Raw genomic sequence first — 20,598 nt, forward strand, 5'->3', positions numbered from 1 at the left:
CTTTATCTATTTGTTCTTTGAAATCTATTTCGGTCTTTCTAATTTCCCTCTTACTTATTGCCTGCTGTAATCAAACTGCTGGCTTACGGACAGACATGTGGAAAGGCATGACCTGCTGCTCTATGTCACTTAAACAATGCTGCCACTTCTCAAAGTCCAAGCTCTATGGCAGCAGTGCAGAAAAGATTGTGGGTCTTGAATCAGGATTAGGCTGTCAGCAGCCCCATAGAAACTCTGGGAAGTAAAATGACTCTCAGTCTGACTCCAGGGTATGTTTTCAGCAATTCAGCAAATACATTACCCAAAACATTGTTCGCAATAAATAAATAAATAAAATAAAAGGTTTATTTCCAGCGGGAAAGTATCCACTGAAATGCAAACAATGTACATTGTTTATTAATGACTAGGTAGAGGGCATATTTCTAATTCATTAAAATTAAAATATTCATTAAAATCATGTTAGGAAAAACAGCGATGGGCCTGAACTAGAATCTAGGGTCCTAGCCTCACCACAAACACAACATTTTGGAATATTTGAATCTTCATCTAGATCCCAGGGCCGGGTCTGCCTTTGTAATTTAGCTGAACCAGCATCTTGAAGCCAAACATCCCTTGAATTTGAGGCTGTTCAAATTTGAATCCAAATGAAGATATCAGCTTCACCGCTACAGAAATTCTGCAGAACGACAAGTGAGAGGGCACAGATAAAATTCTCCGAACAAACTTCACTAGTGCTTCGCCCCTGAGTTATGCTCTTCCTCCTAGAAAGCATCCTATTCCCATGGCCATTCAATTCTTGATCTCTCTGAAACAATGGTGCCAAATGTGATAGTGTTTCAATGTGATATAGATAGAGTACCTTCTCCACACTGGACTAGACTAAGAGATTATATCAGTTTAGGCCAGCAAAGAGTAATCTTGAGTCACCAGTCCAATGATCTGGTCCAAATTTAACCAGTCTTTCTGATGGAAGAACTAAACACAGTCCTGTTTGATTATGCTGTTGATGCTTTCAAACCTGATTTTACCACCAATCATTTATATTTTATTTTTTCCTCCAGTAGAGACCATTTTCAAAAGACCACTAACAAAGAAGAGTGATGGAAACATACTTTAATTAGAAAGAAGGGATGCTCGAGTGGTTAGCCAGAAACCTGGCCCATGGGAGACCAGCTTCAATTCCCTTCTCTGCCACAATAACCGTGTGCAAGTTGCTTTGTTCCTCTTTGCTTCAGTTCCCCATCTGCATAAGGGGGCTAATACTTCCCAGATTCACAGGGCCTGGTGGCGTTAAATACAATAATCAGATGCTCAGATATTATGGTCATGGGGGCCATGTAAGTACCTAAGATCAATAGAATATGCTATCACTCTATTTTGTTACTACGTTGAGAGGACCAAAGAAAAAACAAATGTCTCCATGAGAAAGAAAGAGAACAGTATGAATTTTGGAATCTGGGAAATCTTCCATCTTGATATGTCTGGCAGCCCTGCCTATCCCCTGGCAGACGGACAAGAGAGTCCTTGCTTTTAAAGGTGCCGAATGCAATCAGAACGCCTTACATAGCTACATGCACTAGAGGTAACAACATTTTTTTTTCTAAATATACACAGCCTGATTCTCAGCTGGAGCAAAGTGTCCTGCACATATTGCACCAGTTGAGGATCTGGCCTATGATTTTCATTTTCACAGTGCCCCTTTTATCAACCCCATTCAGGTTAAAGAGAGTTGCAAGCTGCTTTCTCTTTAGTTGTGCAGATAAAACCTCAAATCATTAAACTGAGCTACAGCGTATTAAAAATAGCCTAGGCTATAAATAAATATGAAAAGTCAGTGTCTGGGCCATCTTCAAGCCTTATGCAAAAATTGCCATCACATGGAACTGAATATGGCTCTCCATGTCTAAACACAGGAGCCACTGGCACTTCAGCTAAAGGCCTTGTTCTGGTAGCAGTTAGCTGTAACAGACTCTTAGCCTCTTTGGACTAGCATCTAGTGCACTCTGACTACTTCATTACCTACCTCCTCTGGCTAGAAGAAGCTCATTTGGGGTCCCAGTAGTTGAAACCCAGGAGGGAGATTCCATTTATAATGATCCCCATCATGAGTTGTCATGTGGCACTGAACTCTGTTCCTCCAGTGGCTAAAAGGAAGAGCCTATCTTAAATTTCTAAATTTATGGAGATATCCCATCTCCTAGAACTGGAAGGGACCTTGAAAGGTCATTGAGTCCAGCCCCCTGCCTTCACTAGCAGGACCAAGTACTGATTTTGCCCCAGATCCCCAAGTGGCCCCCTCAAGGATTGAACTCACAACCCTGGGTTTAGCAAGCCAAATGCTCAAACCACTGAGCTATCCCTCCCCGCCCCTTGAGGTAAAGGAATACGGTTACTAGTAGACTCATATCCTCTGTGGATCACTGGACTCATAACGCATTGAACAGTAGGTTACACTTGGATGTGAAAAAGAGCACATTTGATTCATATTTTGTACCGCTGAATGCCTGCCAGCAATTCTAAGGGGGAAAAAACTGTTAGAGGAATATATATCACATCCCTTCCCTCTCCATGTTTTCTTGAACTACGGTTTTAACAGAATAGTGCAATTTGCAGCGATGGGTGAGTGGGTGGGAAACTCTCCTCTTTTAGAATACTCAACACCTAATTGGAATGCTTCCCCACTCCAGGCTGTGGTATAAATGTCATATTTTGTATTTAATGTGCTTAGTTATTTGCTACATGTGCACATACATAATTTTACTAATAAACTTGATATATCTGTAAGTGCAGAGGGTAACTATTTCTAATTAGTTTGATCAAAGATCACACATTCATTGCTGAATCATGGGAATTATGCTAATAAAAATTCTATTGCTTCTGACAGGGGGAAAAAATGTCTGCAGAGAGATCAGCCCTTTGCAATCTTTTGTAGGCCTATTTACATATAAAGAAGATATTTATAATTTCACATAAATGTCACATAGCTGGAGTTTATGATATTATTTTCAAAGAAACTGTAGCGTTTTTGCTGCTGCATCGAGTTCTTTCAGGCTGCTTGCTTACGCTACTACTTTTATTATTAGAATTATTATTTTTATTACTATTCTTATCATTTTGGAAGTAGCACCCAGGGCACATCCACACAGCCTGCAGCAGCAAGTATCCCAGCCCGGGTTTACCGACTCAGGCTCACGCTACTGTGCTAAAAATAGCTGTGTAGCTTGAAGGCTGAGGGTAGGGGTCAGGTATCAGTGCCCAAGCTCCCGCCCAAGGTATACCTTCAAAGGGGTGTCTAGGCCCCTATTATTAGATAGCTAGCATGAGACCTGCAAGCCCAATTCTGTCGACCCAGTCTGGGCGGTTCCCTTCGGCAGCCTGTGTAGATGCACCCCCAGAGACCCACAATGCGATCTGTACCCAATTGTAGTAGTGTATACAGTCCCTGCTCTGAAGGGCTTATCATTAGAGCAGGTCAGAAAATGGATTTTCTGTCCTGTGAAAAAATTCCAGATTTTGAATTGGGACAAAAAGCCAAAAGTTGATTTTGGTTATTTTTTGTTTGTTTTTGGTGACATTTTAAAAATAAAAATAAAAATCCTAGGTCAATTTAAAAGTTTTGTTTCCGTAAATTTCAAACACTTTAACTGAAATTCTGCCCCATTTTATTTTCTAATTTTTAAATAGAAAACACAGTTCTAAATGAATAGTTGTTTCAAAACCAAAACAAAAAAAAATCAAAATTTAAATTCCAAACATGTCAAAATTGGCATTTCAACAATTCAAAACTTGCTTTTTTTTTCATTTTTTAAACAAAATTCATTGAAATCTATTTGATTTTACAAAAATCTTTAATTTTGTCATAATAGCATTTACCAGAGGAAAACTGTGTAAAGGAAAACTTTCCAACCAGCTGTAAATAGACTAGACAGACAAAGGCTGGAGAGGAAACAGGCACAATGAGACTTGCTTAAGGTCATACAGTAGATCAGTTGTTGAGCTAGGTATGATAACCATAATGGATAGGACACTAGACTGGATATGATTAATTCCTATCTGCCTCCAAACCCACCGCCTTGGATAGGGTAAAACTTCATGCCTGGGGATAGAACTCCAAACACATCAGGTAATCCACTTCTGGTGAGTTACACCTACATCTGACAGATACCTGCAGGGTCTCTCACTCTTTTAATGTGTTGGCAACACTTGCATAGCTTGCCGGGCCAATAAAGTCTCAAGGAACTAAACTGAATTGAATTGACAGTTTCTCTCCACCTGCACCAAAGTGCATGAAAAGAAAGGATTTGACAGAACATGATATCTGAGTCATATGGGTGTCTACTGACATACCAAGCTGTCCCTTCAGCTTTGTTGCTGGGGGCCACTGCTGATCCCCATCCTATAACAAGAATGGTCCAACAGCTTCCTCAAGAGAACCCATGGTGGAGCGTAACATGGTGTATCTGAATAGCATAGCATTTATCCCAGCGGGTGAGGGAGAGAACAGTGAGATAAGAAATATGCATTTCTTTTTACTTGAAGAATCTCTTTGCTTATTCCATAGGCAATGTAAGATTTATAATGTCCTGAACTATTCATTTACTTGCTTTTAAGTGCTTGGGGCTTGTAAATTATGTGATAGGTAACTACACTGCTGTCACTTAGCGATCCTAACTGGTTGTTGGAGCAGTCTTTTGCTTTTGGTTAATAAGACTCTATCCACACATAGCAACTTTCCATGGGGATTTCACAGCATTTTTCAAAAACAGGTATGTTCGTCTCCATACTACAAATGGGGGAAGCGAAACATGGAGAAATTATGAGACTTGCAAAAGTCAGACATCAAGCCAGTGCCAGAGATAGGAATAAAAGCCGTCTCCTGACTTAAAGTGCCCTTGTCTAAGTCCTGGATCATCATTTGAAAAAAAAAGTTGAATCTAAAAAAGTAGCAGTGGTTAGCCTCAACCAAGATCAGACCCCATTGTGCTACAAACACATAGTGAGCAAGCCCCTTCCTTGAAGAGCTTACAGTCTAATTAGACAAAACAAACAAATGGGAAACAGAAGCACAGAGAGGCACATGGCTAGCCCATGGTCACAGCTGGGACAAGCGCCTAACAGTACTGACTCTCAAACCAGTTCCCTACTCACTAGAACAGGGGTTCTCAACCTTTTTCTTTCTCAGCCCCCACCCCCAACATGCTATAAAAACTCCACGGCCCAGCTGTGCCACTACAACTGGGTTTCTGCATATAAAAGCCAGGTCCGGCATTAGGGGGGGTAGCAAGAAGGGCAACTGCCTGGGGTCCCATGCCACCACGAAGCTAAGTTGTTCAGGCTTTGGCTTCAGGCCCAGGTGGTGGGCTCAAGGGCCCAGGCTGCAGTCCCATGTGGCAGGACCTCATCTTTCCGCCCTAGCAAGTCTAATATCAGCTGTGCCTGGCGAACCCCCTGAAACCTGCTTGCAGCCCCCTGGGGACCCAGATCCCTGGTTGAGAACCACTGCACTAGAGCACACCTACTCTGCTCACAGCAGCGAGGGAGGGAATATGAGAAGTCCAGGACCCTATATTTTTGGTTGATCTGTATTGCAGACATGAAAATGACTTTCAAAAAGCAAGGAAAGGCTAGCAATAGTAACACCCCAAGCAAGGTTACTGCATCTTGTCACTGATCATACTTTGCATTTACGTAATGCTTTCCTTCTGGAGATCTCCAATCACTTTGTGAATGTTGGTAAGTTATGGAGCTGGTGGGACATTTTTTGATTACGTCTTTTTTTTTTCATCAGAAAATGCCAATCTCTTAATACCAAAGCTTCTCACAGATACATATCAGTTTTAATGACGCCTTCATCAAGAAGGTTTGGCATATCCAGTATGGAATTTCTGGTGAAAACCCAAAAGACCACACATGCAACGGACCCACCCAAGAATAGGCCAGTGGTTAGGCCACTCTACTTGTGTTGAACCTGGGCTTCCCTCATGAGTGCCCTAACCATTGGGCTATTGGCTAGTCTCACAGCACAGCTAAGTGATTTATCCACTGGGCTACTGGCTACTCCCGCAGCCCCAGTGAGTTCCCCATCTACTGGCTATTCTAGGCTCGCTCGCTCTCACACACGCAACAATTGAAAGGTCTCAGATTTATCCCGATGCAGAACAAAACCAAATGTCAAAACTTCAATTTGTTTACTAAATAGAATTCTTGCTTTCCCTTGTGAGTAATAATTTCCCCATTGTGCATGCTGGGAAGCTGAATATTAACATTTATTTGTTGAGCACCAATAGTCAGGGTCACCACTATAGAAAGAATAACATTGGTAGACTTAGAACAGAAGTGAAAGGAAATTTGTTTTCCTAATATATAAATATATATGGGAATAATTCTGTAATAGAGCAATAAAGTAATTTTAAACAAGGCCAAATCCTCAGCTGGCGCTAATTGGCACAGAGCCTTTGACTTCTGTGACAACTTGAGAAATTTATCTGAGTACAACAGTGGTTTGAGCATTGGCCTGCTAAACCCAGGGTTGTGAGCTCAATCCTTGAGAGGGCCATTTAGGGATCTGAGGCAAAAATCTGTCTGAGGCTGGGTCTACACTACCCGCCTGAATCGGCGGGTAGAAATCGATCTCTCGGGGATCGATTTATCACGTCCCGTTGGGATGCGACAATCGATCCCCGAATCGACGCACTTACTCCACCAACGGAGGTGGGAGTAAGCGCCGTCGACGGGAAGCCGCGGAGGTCGATTTTGCCGCCGTCCTCACAGCGGGGTAAGTCGGCTGCGATACTTCGAATTCAGCTACGCTATTCGCGTAGCTGAATTTGCATATCTTAAATCGACTCCCCCCTGTAGTGTAGATGTAGCCTGAGGATTAGTCCTGCTTTGAGCAGGGTGTTGAACTAGATGACCTCCTGAGGTCCCTTCCAACCCTGGTATTCTATGATTCTAATGTACAAATTGATTGATGTTATGAAGTTGCTGTGAAACTGTAATATCATGGAATGCCTGTATCTGGATGGGAATCCACCATATTTGCTGATATGCCTCTGCCAGACCACAGAGAATAGTCAGTCATTAAAACTCAATGGCCGCCTATTCAGGGGGGAACACTTGTGACAGTGGATTGGCTGGGAGAAGCTAGTCTCTCCAACTCCTTTGCAGGAAGAAGGGAGTGGAAAATCCCCACCAGCAGAATAAAGGGAACAGATGGTGGTAGGGGGATGTATGAACTTCAGGGACTCATACAACTGGACACAGATAGCTTTGGGCAACAGAGAGGGGTATGCTTTTGTAGCAAGAGTGTCCTCTTTAACTGAGGGACCAGCCAAGGTAAGGGAAAGCCAAGTGACCTGTAGAGGGAGAGAGGCTATATGATTCTGAAGAAAAGTCATGAGCTGCAGGAGAAGGATGCTGGATAGTCCAGAAGTTTCTGTCCAAGTCCAAAGTTCTCTCCAGAACGAGGAAACATTTATTGGTGTGTTTGTTATTTGTCTAGATCTGTGTCTCTCTCGTGCTAAGTAAATTGTGGTTAGTATTGTAAGCAAAGTCTGTGTGTCCATTGCTTTTTCTGTCACGTGCCCCTGAAAAGTTAAACTGTAAACCCAGAGCCCCCACATGGTTGGAGCTAAGGGAAGGGTTGTACTTAGACTACAGGGAGCCTGAGAGGTCAGCACTAGTCCTAGGGGATAAGCAGATGGGCTGCAGGGTTCCAGGTCTCAGGCTGGGGTGCTAGACGGATCTGCACCTTGAGAATATGCCTAGAAACCCAAGTCAGGGGCAGTGCCTGGACTCTGGTCAGATGCAGGAGGCTTAAAGAACACAGGGGGCCCAGTGAGATGGTCACAAAACACAACAGCCTGGGAAGTGTCCATTCAGAGGGGGAGCACCTCCATGGCCGTGTGTGTTTGTGTCTGACACTATTAATGTAGCTGCAGTGGTTTACACCAGCTGAAGAGCCGGCCTGTAGTTCTAAGTCTTTAAATACGGGAAGACTGGCAAGCAACTGAAGTGGCTAAAGCAGGACGCAGCACCACTTGGGTTTGGCCCATTTGCCCCTCAGGAGATGAAGTTAGAAATATTTAATTGGCATTGTGACCTAGTGCATAGAGTTGCAATGGCACTCAAATCTGTCCAGTCCACCTCTCTGGAGAGAGTGAAGTGGTGTGGTGATACCACTTGATTTGGTGGCCCTCTCAAACTGGGGGCCTGGGACACTCTGCCTCTTGATGCAGTGTATTCTACAATCAGGACAGCGCGCACTTGTGTGTGTGTGTGTGTGTGTGTGTGTGTGTGCTTCAAAGTGGGGAAGTCTCTCAAAATCTGGGACTGTTGGGAGGTCTGAGCTTAGGCATAATGCATCTAGGGCCTGATTCCGTTCACAGATACATCTGTTACCTCACTGATTCCATAGAGTTACTCCTGACTTACACCGGTGGGGAGGGATAGCTCAGTGGGTTGCGTATTGGCCTGTTAAATCCAGAGTTGTGAGTTCAATCCTTAAGAAGGCCATCTGGGGCAAAAAATCAGTACTTGGTCTTGCTAGTGAAGGCAGGGGGCTGGACTTGATGACCTTTCAGGATCTTTTCCAGTTCTATGAGATAGATATATCTCCATATATTATTTATTATCAGGTCTATGAACTTCAAATCCACTCATGGGATTGCTTCATGCAGTTTCACCTGTGAAAAATCAAATGCGCTGTCTGAACTATATATGAAGAGACTCAAAGATCATGAATCAAATCAAAGAACATTTAAGAAGTCACTAGAAGTTGAACAGGTTTCACAATCAGAGACACACAAGGCTTGGGTGAATTAAAACACAAATGAATCTTATGTAGCTGCTTTATGGAGATTAGTATTTAGATCCTGCTCTCATTTGAGTTCATGCTAAAACACCCCCTGATTTCCTTGGCAGTGGGACTGGGGGAAGAATGCACTAGCTTCCAGGGATGACAGTCACAAAAATGAATAAACAACACTGTTACACTCCAGTGATGGAAATGAAAGCAAATGAATGAAGGGTAAATTGAAGTGATCAGAAGGGGTGATATGGGTTGTTATGTATTGTTCTGCAAGTCAATCTATCCATACCAGTGGTTCCCAAACTGGGGTTCGTGAACCCCATGTTACAGGGGGTTGTCAGGAAAAAATTCCCTAATGGCGGACAGAGCTGTCCCTAGGGACCCCGGACAGCACGGGGCCAGCAGCCTGGAGCCCCTGGACTTCCAAGAGCTAAGCAGATCAAAGCAAGCATATCTATCATACTGAGGAGATTTAAATTTCAAGACTCCTTATAAGCAATGGAAAGGGAGGTGGAGATTTTTTGCTGTTTTTAAAATTAAATAGGCAGGTAGTATTGTTTTTAAAATTATTATGAAGAACAAGTTTAAGCTTTGTTGTAACGTGTGTTGTTTGCCTGGACTGCTCAAGACCTGAATGCATATGTAGGAGGAACTCTTTGAGTTGGCTTCTTAAATACCTTCATGCTGTTTCAAATCTGATACTCTTTGATGAAACATAGGAGCCTTGTCTTATAACAGGCTTATTCAAAGTGATACAAGCTACGGAAGTGAGATCTTGGAAGAGTGTTGCCGTTTTCATAATGTAATAAAAATACTGGAATGATAAATAATAATTATAATAGTGTGTAATAAGCATGTCATAAAAACAAATTTTATATTTCCAAGATTACTGCTTTTATAATTTATACTCCGGTAAAGGAGAAAATCCCTGGAAATATTCATTTTTAGGAGGGGGTTCGCAGGTTGTTAAAGTTTGGGAACCACTGATCTATACCAATCAGAGGTGTCTCTTGCTATGGGGCAAGAGTAGGCAGTTGCCCCGACCATGTTTCCCCCCCCCTCAAAAAAAAACAAACTTTTCATAGGTCTATATACTCCACTTCCCCCTCCTCCGAATTTTTTCTGAAATGACACCCCTGGGAGCAAAGGAAGGAAAAGTCCCCATGCCATGAAACAGACTGGATTCAGAATCACTGAGAACAGGAACAAACATTCAAGAACAAATATAACAACTCAACCATGGGACAGAATAGACTGTGAATAGAGCACATTCCAATCTAAGCCAGCAGTAACTGCATTAGGTCTGATTGCCCAGTGTCTCGCACTTCGTGCAATCATTTACATGTGTACGAAACATTACTATTTGGGTCTGTTAGTGTTTGACGCTCATTTTACTCAGTGGAGAACCAGTACAGTCGCCCTGAAAGAAGTGACTCTGGATTTATAGCAGCGGAACTTTGTGAAGATTGGATCCAGGAACTCCAGTCAATGCTTAAATCCTTTTGGTGATTTAGAGTTATAAATATGTGCAATAAAATAGAACATTGTAAAAAAGGCGCTTGGCACAAATATTGCATTGGACTGAGTCCTTGCTACACCGCAAAAGAAGCTGAACTGATCGACACTGGGATGGGATATTTCCTGGGAAAGATCTGCCTGATACAGGAAGTTGTACTTAAAGCGGAACCCTTTCTTCTCCATCCTTATTGAGCCAGTTCCCCAGAATGATGATACAGAGCATTGTGCTACTGAATGTGCTGCCTTTTAGATATGCATGGATGCATGCTGCCTTTTAGATATGCATAGATGGAGTGGACTGCACCCTCAGCAAGTTTGCAGATGACACTAAACTGGGAGGAGTAGTAGATATGCTGGAGGGTACGGATAGGATACAGAGGGACCTAGACAAATTAGAGGATTGGGCCAAAAGAAATATGATGAGGTTCAACAAGGACAAGTGCAGAGTCCTACACTTAGGATGGAAGAATCCCATGCACTACTACAGACTAGGGACCGAATGGCTAGGCAGCAGTTCTGCAGAAAAGGACCTAGGGATTACAGTGGACGAGAAACTGGATATGAGTCAACATTGTGCCCTTGTTGCCAAGAAAGCTAACAGCATTTTGGGCTGTATAAGTAGGGGCATTGCCAGCAGATCAGGGGACGTGATCATTCCCCTCTATTTGACATTGGTGAGGCCTCATCTGGAGTACTGTGTCCAGTTTTGGGCCCCACACTACAAGAAGGATGTGGAAATATTGGATGGAGTCCAGCGGAGGGCAACAAAAATGATTAGGGGGCTGGAGCACATGACTTATGAGGAGAGGCTGAGGGAACTGGGATTGTTCAGTCTGCAGAAGAGAAGAATGAGGGGGGATTTGATAGCTGCTTTCAACTACCTGAAAGGGGGTTCCAAAGGGGATGGATCTAGACTGTTCTCAGTGGTAGCAGATGACAGAACAAGGACTAATGGTCTCAAGTTGCAGTGGGAGTGGTTTAGGTTGTATATTAGGAAACACTTTTTCACTAGGAGGGTGGTGGAACGTGGGAATGGGTTAACTAGGGAGGCGGTGGAATCTCCTTCCTTAGAGGTTTTTAAGGTCAGGCTTGACAAAGCCCTGGCTGGGATGATTTAGTTGGGAATTGGTCCTGCTTTGAGCAGGGGGTTGGACTAGATGACCTCCTGAGGTCCCTTCCAACCCTAATATTCTATGATTCTATGCATAAGACAAAATCTCCTGCTACTCATGGTCACTTAAAATTTCATGGCAGAGTTAGAGGCATGACCCAGACAGATTCCAGTTTGGGATGGCAGGGCCCCATCATGGTCCCTGGCATAGCTTAGAGCAGCTCCAAGGCTAAGTTATGCTGCAGCAGCCAAGATGCTGGGGAAGGACCCTATGCTCCAAGATGCACCTTCCTGCCTCCCATAAAGTGTTCCCCTATGCCAGGTTGGTGGTGTCCGCGTGGAATAGTTCAGGCTACGCTGGCTTTGTGCCTCCTGGGGATGCTCCTAAGACAGGTGGTTTTCTCAGATGCTCCTTTAGGGCCCAGAGTGCTGAGTCCAAAGCTGAACCTTGGGATTATGTCCAACACCATTTACTGCTCTAAGCTGTTGGGTGTTTTGGCTGTGGGCTTGGAAACACTATCTGTATCTACCGTATTTCAGAGGTGGATTAAATGATTTGTTTTATGTTGTGCTTAGAATGCTTTGTAATGCAGGGCGCTTTATTTCATAGTTACATGGCATTTAAGACCTAAGGGATGATTACATCATCTATTCTAACCTCACGTATATCACAGGCAATTAAATATCACTCAATTGCCCCTATGTTGAGCCCAATGACTTCAGTTAAGCTAAAGTAGTTTAGTCCTCAGGAGTCCCCCCACAGGCAGGGAACAGGAGACACCGAGCTGCACCAAGGCCAGATGCCCCTGGGATGGCAGAGAATTGGTTGGATACATATGCCATTAATCCTAGCAGGCAAGCCAAGTCCCATCTTGCATCATCATCAATTACCTGACTTTTGTGATAAATCACAAAAAAATCATAGCATGGCAGAGGGAATCACACTTATCCATTGCACCCAGAATGCAATAGGAAGGTTACATCATGAGAGTTTAAATTCAGTCATTCAAGGCTGAGTCCACTTGGAAATGACCTTTTACTGAATTCCTGCTGCTGTTCTCCTTTGCTTTCCAATATTGCTAATTTGAATTTTCAATCAGCTTTTTTTTTTTTTTTTTGTCGGAATAAAAGTGGCCTTTTAAAAAACAAATTGAGGAAATTTAATTAGTTCAAAACGTTCTCTTTTTTGGACAAAAACCTTACAAAAAAATCACTAAAACGTTTGGGTTTTGTAAAAAAATCTTTGTTTTGGTTTCTGATCTTTGAAAACTGAAAAATTTGACTGAAAATTTTAAGTGAAACTCTAGTTGTCTAGTTCCCAGTAAAGTGATACAAGGGTATAACAAATGGGAAACATTTAGTAGCTGGAGTAGCAAGTTCCAGCACAGTGGTAATTACTTATTCTGTGTGCAAAGCAGATGTAATGTGGTGTTCTAAAACAATTTCATGCATGTCATAGTACAGAAAGCCATTATTTCTATTAATGGCTTGCAGCTACTGTATGGTAATGTGCATTATATTGAAACCTCCTAAGCAAAATGATATAAGCTCATAATACCACCCTTATTTATATAGTACAAATGACTTAAATGCTTTATGGTAATCATCCAAAACACCAATGATGGGAAAAGCTTAAAAGGTTTGGATTTCAGCTCCAGTTCAGATACTTCTCAAAATGTTAATCTATGCAGGATCTCCTGAGTCCGGAAAATGGAGCAACTGAACAGGGACTTCTGCAAGAACCTCTCTTGTGAAATTCACTGTGGAAGGGCCAGGTACCTCTATGCTACTTCTGAGCCCTCACTCCCAGGGATAAAAACTGACTCTGCCAGGAGAAGGAGCTCTCCCTGTACTCTTCATGGCACCAGCCAAGGTGCAGGGGGAGCGCCCCATCTGCTTTGAGCTGTGCTCCCCTTACTCTAGATCCTGCTAGCTTCACCTTGAACACATCTCTACCACCCTGCCACTACCCAGTAGGAGCCTACCTACTCATTGCTCCTTATCTCATCCAGTTTCCATCCCCACCTCACCCATGGATCTTCACAGCCATGTTGGCAAAGCAAAAGAAGTGGTTGACCCTCAATTCCATGCTTGGGGAAGAGTGCTAAACTCATCCACAGATACCATTATGTGCTAACTATTTGCAAACACTGGTTTTGCAATTGAGGCAATGGATTGGGGCTCCGAAGATCTGACTTTGAAGCCCGTGCCCTTGTCTGACCTTGGGCAGTCACTTAGGCATTGAGGGGTTGCTTTGCTCAGCATTGCCAGACCTAAAGGCTAGATCCACAGCGAGACTTACGTGTTGCACCACCTAACTGTAGGCACCCTGCCATGTGGTGGAATCCTCAGCCCTGTATGAGGCAGCCAGGCTCCTTATGCGATGCACAGGGAGAGTGGGTTCCTAAGACTGTGATTCTCAGAAGCCCACACACTGAGCAGGGCACCACCTAAGCTAGCCAATAGGAAAAGCCAAGGGGAGGGGCATGGCTCAGGGAGTTAGATGCCTTCCTCCTCTCAGGAGTCACAAATATTAACTCTCTCTTGGCATCTAAGCCATGCAAGCCCTTTCTCTCCCTCACCCCTCAAAAAAACCACCAAGGTGGTGGTGTCCCAATAAACCTAATAGTCACAGCACTCAGCTGGGGTGCCTGAAACCCATCTTCAAATCCCCACTGGAAATAATTTGGGACAAGGACTTGAATCTAGGCTTTCCCCTGCCCAGGGGAGTCCCCTAACCACTAACCTATAGGGGATTCTGGGGCGGGGAACTCAATCTCTCCTACTGAAGCTGTTACACTTCTTTATATATGTAATTAAATATTGATAAGTCCGGGAACTGGCACCCAGGCATGCACCCGCTCAGGTGAGTGCCCAAACCACTGGGTTAGAACGTCTCTCGCTTTCTTTCTCTGCCTCAATTCCTCGTTTGTAAAATAGAAATAAACAGACGCCCTCTGTATATGTAGATTACAAGTTCTCTAAGGAACGGACTACTTCTTACTATACATATATACAGTACCAAGTACATTGAGACCCAGATTTCTATTGGGAATCCCGTTATTATATTTTTTTCATTATTAATACTAACAAAGCCTGTATTCTATTCATGTCAAGCTGTGGCATGCAAACAGCTTTTCTTTGTGTTAGGTTGATACTTCTAGTTCAATTCTCAGATGAACATTTCATAGCCTGGATAGTATGGTTCAGTTTTGAGTTCCCATAGGTTTCAGAAATGGGTGAAAGTTCTTTATTTTCTCCAAGACTCAATATGCCACCCTACAAAACATAGCAGTACAGCCCAAAACAGCATTACTACAATGCTTGAGGACCACTACTACCGAATACAGAATGTATCTCTTGCATTTGCCCTTCCTTGCCTAGATGAAATATAGTCTTGTGGAAGTTAAGCCCTGAAGCTTTACAGTGTAAGTAAATTTCAATCCAGAAATCAAACGTCTAAGCTATCAATGTGATACAAATAGCTTTAAAACCCAGGGACACAACTTTTAGAAACAGTGACTAAAGTAAAGTTTTCTATTCATTGGAGAATCAGTGAAACATGTGACAGAAGAATATTCTTCACAACTTGAAAATTGCTTCCATCAGGTTCAACCCATAGGTTTGGTATGGAAAGGTTGTTTTCAGTACATTAATAGATATGTCAGGAACTACAACAATCCCCTGCCTGTGTTTTTCTTTTTACTCCTGCCGGGGCTAGTCCATGACAAGGATACCTCTGGGAGAAACAGATTTCTATTGTTTATGATTCAGAGTTTTCAGACTCTCATGTGAGCATGACTGAAAAGCATATCAGATTGCAAAAGGGTTGTGGAACGGAGTGCAAGTCCAATTGCTTTCTATTATAAAAAATAAAATAAAGGAAAAGAGGTTGACCCAGAGGACTTAATAATGCTCTAGACCTCTGCACACAGAATTTGACACACAATTTCCATTAAGGAAGAGCCGGAGTTGTGTTCCTAATTCATCCCAGGCCACCTTTCTGACGATTTCACTTGGAATGTTTAAATAATGGAGATATCCCATCTCCTAGAACTGGAAGGGACCTTGAAAGGTCATCAAGTCCAGCCCCCTGCCTTCACTAGCAGGACCAAGTAGTGATTTTGCCCCACATCCCCAAGTGGCCCCCTCAAGGATTGAACTCACAACCCTGGGTTTAGCAGGCCAATGCTCAAACCACTGAGCTATCCCAGAGCTGCAACTGAATAAATAATTTGAGCCTTGGGTTTTCAATTTGAATTTTATTTGAATTTTGGCAACTGATGCTTTGGCACAGTTTGCAGATGAGACACATGGCCAAACACAGGTGCCCTGGGATTGGCACTAGGGATCAACTTAGCATCTCTTTTTGGTTGTTGTTCAAACTTTATATTTTGCTTTTAACCTTTCTCTTTCCTGTGTCTCCAAGAAAATTAACAAGACATTAATCCCCTCCCACTAAACACAAAGGGATATTCAAATAGAAATGTCAGGGATGGGACACCCAGTTTTATGACATTCTTGAAATTCCTTTCAAATCCTCCTTTATCTTCTTTCCAAAACAGTGTCTGCCCAAATTCCAGTCCCTTTTCACAACACATTAACAGGGGTTCTCAAACTGGGGGTTGGGACCCCTCAGGGGGTCACGAGGTTATTACATGGGGGGGTCGGAAGCTGTCAGCCTCCACCCAAAAACCCCTCTTGCCTCCAGCATTTATAATGGTGTTAAATATATTAAAAAGTGTTTTTAATTTATAAGGGGGGGGGGCACACTCAGAGGCTTGCTATGTGAAAGGGGTCACCAATACAAAATTTTGAGAACCACTGCATTAACAAAGGGATGCATCTAAAATCAGAATATTTCTACAAGCACACCGGCTGAAACATGCCATCTCAATAAACACTAGAAGGGCACATTTTCTTTGGCTGACTGATTTCTGTTAGCACAGCACCAATAACCTTTCCAAAAGTTAAAGCATTCTCACCCAGCTTGCATTATGCTATTAGAGTTGTCAGTACTCCATTCAGGCTTATTCAGACCAAAAGCTGAGATGCAGTATAGTGAATCAGATATGTAACCACTTGCTGATAACTGTGGAGAAATAAATAGTGTAACACTGTCTAAAGAGAAGTCAGTTGCTATTCCTAGCTGATTAGTGATCTTATTAATAATAGCCCTCAAAAACTGATTAACTAATATGCAATTGCACCTCAAGTGGATTTGAGTGTGTAAGCTGGTACAGTTTACCCATTCACAAGATCAGAAGAAGGTGTCGGTTTAAGAAGGTAGACTACTCTAATCTAAACCTTTTTCATGCCTTTTGTTAGTGGCTTTTCCTATTTTATCCCATTCTAGTTCCGTTTGACGCCCTTACACCATTTTACTATTTTGTAGTTTTACACAAGAATATGTGACCTTACAAATCACCTCTAAATTTGGCCATCGGTGTTCACTACAGAAACAGCTGTTATATTTTCTGTGCACAGAGAACAAACGTACGCGTTCATTTTGAATGACTTTTCTTTTAGCTTAAGGAAAACAAAAGAACTGCAAAGTTCCAGATCGCAGACGAAAGCACAGTGTGTGCGCCTCCTGTGTAGCATGCTGCCTCTAAACTCAATGCAAAATGGCCGCCCCTGCTGGCAGTACACTCCCAGAAATTTGAAGGCATGGCAATACATAGGGTGACCAGATGGCCTAATTTTATAGGGACAATCCTGATATTTGGGGCTTTTTTTTTTTTACGTGGGCTCCCATTACCCTCCACTCCCTGTCCCGATTTTTCACACTTGCTGTCTGGTCACCCTAGCAATACATGAATACAAAATTGTAACAGTTACTTAGCTGCACATACGAAGAATTTAGTGGTGATCGAAATATCCACATGGCAAATGAGAGAAAGGAGCAGAGACAAGCACTGGCCAGTCCCTGTAGTATTATAAAATTCTGTTGAGGAGGAAATAGAAAGCAAGATGTCATCAACATATTGTTGACTGCAGAGCCCATGACACAATCTCACCAAGCAATTTCATGTCAGTATTGAACGGAAGGGACTCTGCACATGAGGGATCTTGAGAAAGAGAATAGCTGCCTATCATCATCTCTCTCTGGATCTAGCTAGAGAGAAATGATTGGGGCTATCATGTAGCTGCACCATCTGCTCCAGCAAAATCATGTACGTGGGTTAGCGGCACCTTGTGATTTTGTATTTACCACTGATACTCATAACCAATAAGGTAAGCCCCAGGCATTCCTCCCTGTCAAGCACATCCCTTATTTAGGAGTGTACATAGAACATGTAATGCCAAGTGGGTTCTCCTTGTGTGGGGAGTAAGGCAGAGGGATGCGACAGAGCTGGGCTGCAGCTGGGATCCACCGAAGGAATTCTGGCTCCCTCACTTGTCAGGGCTGTAGGGAGTGCATGCCAGAATGGTGTCTCTGCCAGCCTCGGAGAGGGTTCAGCATTCACTCCCCTCCAGGCAAAGGGGGGCTATGGCCTACTCTCACTCGTCCTGTCTCTTCCCTCTTCCAGGCAGCTAGTGCCCACAGAGGAACTAGCAGGGCATAGGACCTACATTCCCCAGTCAGCTGGTGGCAGATTAAGGGCCCAATACAGGGACATTCCTCACCCTTCCTTTCCCTTCCCTTGTATATGGGGCCAGCAATAATCTAACACATCATTGAGGACCAGCTCTGCCGTTATCACACACCCTCCGTTGTCTGCATCTGTCTCCTTAATTACTAAGGAGATTTGCTTGAAAAGAAGAACTCAGTTTCTGAAGGTTCCTCCTCTCCTGTGTCCTAATCCCCCATTTGGTTTTAGGTACCTCAGTGCTGCTCCAAGCTTTGTAAACGTCACAAATCATGTCAATGCTCTTTGCTGCAAACACAGCTTGTAAGAGATGCCTCTGTTGTTATGCAGGTTTTGCCCTGTCAAAGAACAATTAAAACTATCGCTGCTTCCACTGTTGTATCAGAAACTTTTCCTCTTTTTTCCTCTCTTATTCCCTTTTTTTTCCAGAGCTCCTCTGTTAACATGTCACCAAAGCAAAGCAACAACATCCGACTGCTTTTCAACAAGTGATGAGACCAAGCTGCCTTTAAAAAAAACATTCTTTGCTGATGGCATCGCCTTTTATACATCAGAGTGCTGGTTCTGGTGACATTTCACTAAACACCAATCATAAAACTAATGTCCAGGGAGGAAAAGAACATGTCGAGGAGAAGATTCATTTGAATCAATAGACAAAGTCAACCTGACCTCTGAAATAGAGGTGCTCCAGAATCTTGTTGAACAGAAGGAGACACATCTAGGCTGTGCACTAACCACAGAGTGAAAAATCCTATATACACAACAACAACAACAGGTTCGGATCTTTCAACGCATTTGGCTTTCAAATGCCCCTGCTGCAGTATAAGCCAACTACATCGACTTATTAGACTGTGACTTGACCAATGCAGGTGAGTAAGGCACAATAAGAACTCCTCTTGCAGTATACTTGGATGTTGGATCGGGGTACGCAGGACTGTGTGGGGCTACAGACCCAAGGACTCTCTCCATGGAGCAGGTGGGTGGTGAATGGACAGAGCCCTGGTTCCTCTGTCCACTGCTGATGAGCTAGCAAGGAGGGGTAGTAATTTATAGCTGGATTAGGCCATCAATAAATAAGTACACCCTCGGAGCACAAAGGAAGCAAGGAGTGAATTGTGGTCCTAAATCATAGGACTTAAGGTTCAATATTGAGCTTCCTCACATGCCTGTGCAAGATGGTAAAGGACCATAAGATGTCCCCTTATGTCTTTGCATAAGTTACCCACATTGTGGGTAGCAGGTTGAGGGGGAGAACAACCTCCACTGAGCTGCTTCTCCCCAACCACTACACGTGGGCAGTGAGGAGAACGGCAATGGCATGTAGGGGCCAGAATCGTAGCATTCAGCAATGCTCCAGGAGAAGTCTGATTGACTTCAGTGAGCTTTCTCAAGGAGTAAAGTGCTGTTCTGCATGAGTAAGGAGATCAGAAACAGGCCCTTTCCCACTGTTGAGAGGGAAATGGAAACAGGAGAGAAAAAAATAAAAGCGATCAGATCTGTTGACATATTAGATCCAGAACCCCTACTTAAGGCAGGATCCTGTGGTGGACTGATGGGATGTGCTAGTATAGAATTGTTCCTAAATGGGACATTGTGTTTATTGAGGAGTGCGATTGGGGGCTGGGGTGTGGCAGGGAGAGGAGGGGGTTATATATAATAAACATCTGAACTGCCACATCAATCTTCCAGATTAAAAAAACCCACAACCCTAATACAAAAGAAACATGTTAAGTATCATTGCAGATTCCTCACCCCATAGTCCTGTGACTTGAAGAAGGCAATGCTACAGACTATCACAAGTAAGTTAACCCCTTATGCATAAGGACAGTAGAGTTTCAAGGGAACCCAGCAGTGCTGAAGGTCTGTGCTGAAGGGGAAGAAACTGAATGAATAAAGAAGTCTTCTTTCACCAACCTTTCCTTTATTGTTCTTATTTCTACATATATAAAGACTCCAGACCGGAGGCTCAATCCTGCAACACATACACATGTTTAATTGATTGACTGCAAAGAAATTGCTATCCTAGTAGTAAATGCCTTCAAGAGAACTACTTGTGCAAGTCAGGGCCCCACCCTTAGCCCTCCATTCTTTACTGCCCCTACAATATTGGGCCCTTGATTTCCTCTCAGACAATCATCTGTGATTTTGTTGTTGTGCTTGGAATACTTACCATCCTTGTAACTTTTCTGGATCTTTACTTGGAATCAATCCCTTTCATTTGAGGAAACTAAAGCAAACCTGTCACTTTTAAGGATGCCAGGAACCTCCAAATTGCTGAGCACAAATAGTAACAGATTCAAGGCCAATGGGATTACTCAGCTATTTGAAGTTAAGACCATAAGAATGGCCATACTGAGTGTAACAAAACATGCTCCATCCCCATCCTCTGATGCCCAGAAACCTCGCAGACTCTGTCAGTAGGGGACAACTTCATGTGAACGTATTTATATTCTCATCACCAACACAGCCTTGTGCAGCAAAGCATTTACCATGTTTCTGGCCCTTTCCTGCACGGCCAGATAGGAACAGAGATCTCCCTTCCTTTGAATCTCCAAGCATCCTTCGTT

Source organism: Malaclemys terrapin, chromosome 5 (assembly GCF_027887155.1).
Source record: "Malaclemys terrapin pileata isolate rMalTer1 chromosome 5, rMalTer1.hap1, whole genome shotgun sequence".
Classification (NCBI taxonomy): domain Eukaryota; kingdom Metazoa; phylum Chordata; order Testudines; family Emydidae; genus Malaclemys; species Malaclemys terrapin.